The following is a 7934-nucleotide window of genomic DNA, read 5'->3' as shown; positions in this document are numbered from 1 at the left end:
GTACGTAAAAGTTGATGAACTGTTTACTGTGGCGATATTCCTCCAATTAACAGTACTCTGTGGATGTATTAATACTTTGCAATAGTTTACAAGAAGAGCTGCTACAATATCCCCAAATGTTGTTTTGAATGAGATGGAAATTTCTTTCTCTGTCCTGAAAGAGTATACGATTAGTAAGCTACAGTGGCCAAGGGGCTTGGAAGCATGCAGCCAAGCAGGGACCCTCAGCCCTTCTCATTTCTCCTCTACCTTTGCCCAGGGTGTTGGATGTGTCTGTAGGGTTGAAGCTGAAAGCCTGTAGAACTGGTTCCTGCAACACAGGGTAAGGAAAAGAAATAAGAGACCAAACATGTATATATACATAAAGATTATCTTTTTGGGGGTGCAAAACTTGCCACTCCAAAATGTCTCTTTGGCATGTAGATTATTTCATATTGATAACAAACAAAACACAAAAGACCTAGAAAGTATAACCTTCCCCCTAACTTTCTAAAAGACTGTAAATAGAGAACCTATTGTTAAGAAGGGAGTTACCACTATAGGTAACTATAGTAGGACCCTGGTGTGTAGAAAGGCAGGAACCTAGAAAAGTCTGTTAAAAATCTCTCTCTGGGTCCCACTAACTCTGCTGCTGCTGCTGCTAAGTTGCTTCAGTCGTGTCTGACTCTGTGCGACCCCATAGATGGCAGCCCACTAGTCTCTCCTGTCCCTGGGATTCTCCAGGCAAGAATACTGGAGTGGGTTGCCATTTCCTTCTCCAGTGCATGAAAGTGAAAAGTAAAAGTGAAGTTGCTCAGTCCTATCTGACTTCTAGCAATCCCATGGACTGCAGCCCACCAGGCCCCTCCATCCATGGGATTTTCCAGGCAAGAGTACTGGAGTGGGTTGCAATGCCTTCTCCTCATGTCCCAGCAAAGATTTGTTTATCAAACATTTGCTTTTCCATATTCATGTGAAGTACCTTCCTCCCCTTCGAAGTTCCAAACCACTTCAACATCCTATTTGTCTTTAGCTGAAGATGATATTTAGTGTGATGAAGAGGTTCAGTCATTTTGAAAAGTTATTCAGATTTCCTGGATCTCTCCCATATTTACCTGTAACTAAACTTTCATTTGATTTTTATCTTGTTAATCTATCTCATATCAATTTAGTTTTAGACCAGCCAGAATAACCAGAAGGGTAGGGGAAAATGTCTTCCTCCCTGACACCTTTATCACTCTCTTCCATATCCCACTAGCTCTAACTTATTCACTTTCCCCCAGCAAGATCAGAGTCTGAACAGTTAAGGCTCTGGTGGACAGCCACATTCTCAGATAAACATTGATCAGAGAATGCGGAGGGAGTGTCATAAAACTAAAATGAAAAACATGAAAATGGAAATGGGGAGATTTAAACATCTTCCCTGTGATACAGTCAGAGAATTTCTTCTAGGGAATATAACTGCTATCTTAGGAATATTTAGTTGCAAAATATCAAGTTATAATACTCTGGAATGTTGAAAAAGGCAAACTTTTGGATTAGAGGGCTGACAGATAACATGGACTTGATATGCTTCTTACCACAACTCCTCTTACACACACTGCTACTTACATTAGCAGGTTTGTGCTAACGTAATTAGAGAAAAATAAAGAACATATGCACAATTTCATTAGGAATTTTAACAAACGGTGCTGTTGAAGCAGATGAATTAAAAGTATATCGTCCAAACATCCAAAAATAAAACAGGAAAAGATTCTGATACCCTTAATATACAACATTCAACTGTAATCTTCAATAACAACTGTCAAAGAGAAAATAAGAAAATACTAGGACAATATGTATGACTTTGCCAAGCTGTGAGAACTAGATGCTAAAATAAAGGGGAAAACAGGTGGCTTTCCCTCAAGTGCAAGGAAATTATAATTTTATCTCATCAGAGCTATGAGTTCTGTCCTCAACCTTTGTGAACAGCTCTATCTCACTGACACTGGGAGACTGCCAACATACATGACTGCAAGAAGTAGGCATAAGCAATGATTCTTTATACCCTGGAATGTTTACACATCTTAGGGAAAGCACTGTGAAAAGTGCTGAAACTAAGCTTAACATGCTAAGAGTAGAGGGACTCATGAACTATAGTGTTGAAATGACAATTTCAAACTACATCCTACTCCCTAGTTTAATTAAAAAATATAAATAGAGAGGAGAAAAGGAGATTTCAGACCAGTAAAATGCATCAAATGACTCTGAACAAAATTTACCTATTGACCTGCAAGAAATAACTTTTTATTTCTATTTTTTTTAATTGGAGGATAATTATTTTCCAGTGTTGTGGCAGTCTCTGCTGTATAGCAACACAGAGCAATAATTATATATACAAACATATATATATATATATATACATACACACACATACAAACATATATATATACAGCCTCCCTCTCCCTCCATTCCACTCCTCTAGGTTATCACAGAGTGCCAGGCTGAGCTTCCTGTGTTATATATTAGCTTTCCACTAGTTATCCGTTTTACACATGATAGTGTATATATTCCAGTGCTACCTTCTCAATTTGTCTCAGCCTCTCTTTCCCCCACTTTAGCCATAAGTCCATTCTCTACATCTGCATCTCAATTTCTTCTCTGTAAATAGGTTCAGTACTTCAGAACACTAGGATACTGATAACTATAGCACAGATAGTACTTTCTAAATTCCATATGTGCATGAGTACATTTGTTTTTCTCTTTCTGACTGACTTCACTCTGTAAAACAAGCTCTAGGTTCATCCACCTCACTACAACTGACTCAAATTCATTAGTTTTTATGGCTGAGTAATATTCCATTCTATATATGTACCATATCTTCTTTCTTTACCCATTTATCTGTTGATGGACATCTAGGTTGCTTCCACATCCTAGCTATTTTAAATAGTGCTGCATTGGGGTACATGTGTCTTTTAGAACTGTGGTTTTCTCAGGGTATATGCCCACTAAAAATAGGACTGCTGGGTCATATGGTAGATTTTACCTAGTTTGTTAAGGAATCCCCATACTGTTCTCCATAGTGGCTGCACCAACAGTGCAGCTTTGTACTTCAATGTAACCATCTTGCTGAAATTTGGAAGGAGGAAGTTGCTCAAATATCGATAGTAATGGCTATGCACAGTTATTACATTCTCAAAGGAAATGGCAACCCACTCCAATGTTCTTGTCTGGAGAGTCCCAGGGAGAGGGGAACATGGTGGGTTGCCGTCTATGGGGTCACACAGAGTTGGACATGACTGAAGCGACTTAGCAGCAGCAGCAGCAGCAGCGAGAGGTTTGCAGAGAATTTAAATAACCAGCCTTTGAGTTAATAAGGAACAGATGTTGCAAAGCCAGCCTTTCCACTTCTAGAGGTGATGTACTTTACACCAGCTTCCATGGAACTGAAGAAAACTCTGGTTCTAAAATTTGAAAGTGTTTGGTGTTTTACAGGCTAAAAAAAGTTACAAAAGCACTTCCTTCTCTAGATATATCCTGAGGAAGAAAAATGTTTGAATTTGAACAAGTTAAAAACAAATCTTGAAGGCATCTATTAAGGGGAAAAAAAATGCTTTAACTTAAAAATAACACTTAAAAGTTGAAGAAATTCAACAACTTCTTTCAGAATTCTATTTTCTGATAATGGAGCGCCACGGAGATGACACTGGAATTTTGATGGAGAAAGTGTAGGATCTAATTGTCTTTTACATGTAAAAACCTCAGAAAAAAAGTGCTCAGTTTCCCACAGACTCTAGAAATATGCTTGCTTTTGTAAGAAAAATTATTTAAAGATCTAATATAACCAAAAAAAAAAAATCAGTTAAAATAAATTATCTGAGTGGAAAAGCTATAGTGACAGAGGAGGCTTAAAACAATGCAATGAGAACATAAATTAAGGAGGGTTACCTCTCCAGCTTACAAGGCCCATATGCAAAAATGAAGGATCCTCAAGGAAGACCCAGTACAGACAAAAACAGTCAATGCCACGTAATGAACCTGCTCTGGTTTGTAAGGCCTGTCTTTGGTTCTCCCAGATTAGTATTTTCATAGTTTTCTCTTGTTCTACTGTGTTAGTTCAGCTACAGGTTCAAAGTAAAATTTCAGTAAATATATGTTTCATAGATTAACAGTAATGTGTTACACTTCCACATTTGAGTACAAGGCACTCAAATAATAATGTGAATTCTCCTCTTCCTTTGAATGATGGTAAGGAAAACTCTGGAATACTCCTATGTATGTATGCATCATTGACTAACAATGGCTTCAAATTATCAGGATGCCTTGATTCACATGGAGTCTTTTCAATGCTGTTGATTGGTACATATTAGGGTCTCACAAAATCACTGAGTGAAATCTCTGAAAACCACCCTCCTTGAAACAATCATGTTTTATTTGGAAGTTTCAGAAGTTATAGGTATTCTCCAATAGTCTTTCCTGATCATGTTCACCACACTTGCCAGGAGATGAATGCTGTTGTTTTGAGAGGTGTGGTAGTTGGCGTAAAGAATGAAATGAATGAGGACTGAGCAATATATATATATATATAGTCAGTTGCCTCTCTAGGCAGAGTGTAGAGCCTAGCATACCTCTGAGAACTTAACCCAGTGTGTGCATGCTAAGTTGCTTCAGTAGTGTCCGGCTCTTTGCAACCTCATGGACTATAGCCTTCAGGCTCCTCTGTCCATGGGATTCTCCAGGCAGGAAGACTGGAGTGGGTTGCCATTTCCTTCTTCAGGGGATCTTCCTGACCCAGGGATCGAACACCCATCTCTTGTGTCTCCTGCATTGGCAAGCGGGTCCTTGACCACTAGCATCACTTGGGAAGAACCTAAATGTGTATACAGTGTAAGGAAAAAATGTGTGTATGTAGACTGTGCTCCTTGTATTGAGCATGAGTACTATAATGGCTCCATGTCACTGATAGACACTGACAGACACCATAAGAACACTGAAATTTCCTAAGGTTCTCTAGCTGTTCTCTATTTATATATAATCTATTTCTAAGATTCCCTAGATCTCTGTTCTTCCATCCTTTACTAGAATGCAGAAGACAATCATGACTATTATGTAGTTGTGAATGGTTTGACATTCGATATGGGCAACAGGAACTTACAACAGAGAAAGCAAATGGTACAAAAAGACTGAAAAGCGCACTGAATTTAAATATTAAAATAATTTTATAGTTCTTTTATGCAAAATGCTATTGTATATGTGGATTTTAAACTGAAATCTTAAAGACTTCATAGTAAACAAATTTGAGTACAATACAATTTTTACAATCTCGGCCTTTGATTCAATGTAATGTTAACATACATTAGATATAAGCAAAGTACTGGCAGAGACAGTAGGTTAAGTCCATTATTTGGGAAGGTATAACCTTACATTGTTTATTTATTAGAGAGATACAGATATGTTTGCATTTGTATATTCAAAGGCAGCTGAGATAGCTATTTCCAAAATAACATCTACTACTTCCCCAAAGGAAACACAAGAAAACAAAGCAAAGCTCCTGTAAAGAAAATCAAAAAAAAAATAGGGTAAAATGAATAAGCAGATTGCCAAACAATTTTTAAATATTAAACAATAAATATACATGGATGGACAATGTTGAATTTTATCTCAGCCCTGTACTCTCAGAAAATAGCGACAGTTAAGAAATTCTTCTAAACTTTATGTTCCAGGAAATGCTCTACAACAAAGAACCACTTTTCCCCATATGATTTAGATAACCCTTGTGTGAGACCCATTGTTTACTTATGACAAGGCCAAGAACACAACCTTCAAATTCTTATTCTCTGTCTTACACATGATTAGCTGAACTATTGGTCCATCCCACCACCACCAGACTAGCCAGATAAAGGGATAAATATTTACTGATGGACTGAGATTCCCTGACTACAAAACAACCCCAGCTATAAAATCACCCCACATTAGGTTTTCTACCCCTCCCCATGGAAGTCTAAGGAAAAGAACACCCATTTAGGACACAAGAATATTCAGATCTGTGGTTGTATTTCTACTGCAGGAACCAGAATAAGAAAAAAATCCCAAGTTGATTTTTAAGTCAAACTATGACTTATTAAAATGCATGTTAATTTCTGAGAGAAGGATATTAACATTTCTCTCTGATCAGAGATTTACCAAATACACTTTTCTTGAAAAATATGGAAAACTTCATGAATTTGTATGTCACCCTTGTGTAGGGGCCATGCTAAGCTTCTCTGTATTGTTCCAATTTTAGTATATGTGCTGCTGAAGCAAGCACAAGCTATCTGTTTTTTGTCTTTGATGATTTGGTGCCATAATTTTCACCAGGCCAAAACATCCCCTTTTCCCCTATCTCCTGTACTCATGTCCTGAGGCCTCTGGGACACCCACACTCCATAGTTTGAGGAAGCCACAGTGAGTCCAGCCCTGACTCCTGTGTTCCAGACACTTGATGGCAACACAGTAAAGATTTAATTTCAATTCACTTTTTCGGAGCTCTTTTGGCTTGATTTGGTTGCCAGTGTTTATCCTGGCTATATAAGAAATTCCAATTCACTTCCAAATACCCTTAAAATCCCTGAATTAAATATTTCACCACTGCAGAAACAATTCAGTAGATTACCTTTGTTTGGCAGAATTTAACTCAAGATTATGTCTCTCACCACCACTGGACTCCTCTTGTTCTTCCTTCACCTCCAGCAAACTCACATCCTTTCCTCACTTAAAACTCTCCACACGTATCTTTCCCAGCTCTTTTTCTTGCCAAATATTCCTCCTTCATCCACAGTTTGCCCTGTTTGCTTTTAGCCTCTATTACTCCTATTATTTTCTCCTGGCTCCATTAAATGCCCACGCTTCCCAACTGTTCACCCTAACAACTATTATTGACTTTCCCTCCTGTGATGAAAGATAAATCACCTTAGCGTCCACTTTAAGCCTTGGTCTCATTCAGATCTGCATATTATTAAAGATATTCCAGAATCCTACAAGAATAGGAAAAAAATTAGTAATCCATTCAGATTTGTCTTCAGGACATATTTTTCTGGGCTCCCTGCTTTATATCTACTTGTACAGCTATTGGTGGGTCTGGGAGAAGGGTCATCAAGGAAATGAGAATAACTCTGAAGCTCACATACAGGATAAAATCATAAAAATTTCAGTTTGTTAAATACAAACAATAATGTATTGATCAGAGATTCAAGATTGACAATAAAGAGAAAAATTTGACTCCAGTTATAGGTATAGATTAGTTTGAAAGAACTATTGTGTTTCTGCTCATCATAACTGAATCACTTCCACCACTGGCATTAGTTTTGTTAAGAGTTTACAAAACAAAATTAGAGATTTTTTTTAAAGTAGATTACTGTAATATTTCTATCTCTGAAACACACACACTAGCTCAATACAATGAGGACTTCATTGCTGAAAAAACTAACTCAACACGATGTAAACTCATGCCTTTACAACTTAAACAACATGAAGGAAACAAGCCAGGGAAGTCTGCTCCCTACAAAAACTCTATACATAGAAAGTGAAAGTGTTAGTTGCTCAGTTGTGTACAACTCTATACAACCCATGGACTGTAGCCCACCAGGCTCCTCTGTCCATAGGATTCTCCAGGCAAGAATACCGGGGTGGGTTGCCATTGCCTCCTCCAGGGGATCTTCCCAGCCCAGGGATCAAACCCAAGTCTCCTGCATTACAAGCAGATTCTTTACCATCTGAGCCACTAGGGAAGCACTATAGGTAGGAACAATTGCAAATGTTATAAAAGATGGGGAGAAAAATGTCATATGTCTTGGACTCAGAGTACAAAAGGGAACAAGATTCCAAAAATCCACTTCCCCAATGATTTTTCTTTGAGCTACTAAATCTCTTGTTTACACAAATAAATATCAATGGGCAAAGGACAACAATCATCCCCATAAATGTATACACCTCTGTCT

General features: G+C 37.8%; 1 non-coding gene across 1 annotated transcript; it reads right to left on the bottom strand.

Annotated features, from left to right (window-relative positions):
• Positions 1-6158: 6158 nt before the first annotated feature.
• LOC120867963 lies at positions 6159-6265 on the bottom strand. Its single transcript, XR_005722097.1, has one exon. It is a non-coding gene; the product is annotated as a U6 spliceosomal RNA (small nuclear RNA).
• Between the last annotated feature and the right edge of the window lie 1669 nt (positions 6266-7934).

This window comes from Oryx dammah, unplaced genomic scaffold, assembly GCF_014754425.2.
Source record: "Oryx dammah isolate SB20612 unplaced genomic scaffold, SCBI_Odam_1.1 HiC_scaffold_1, whole genome shotgun sequence".
Lineage (NCBI taxonomy): Eukaryota > Metazoa > Chordata > Mammalia > Artiodactyla > Bovidae > Oryx > Oryx dammah.
The sequence above is the reverse complement of the archived record's forward strand: the minus strand, read 5'-3'. Positions and strand labels throughout refer to the sequence as shown.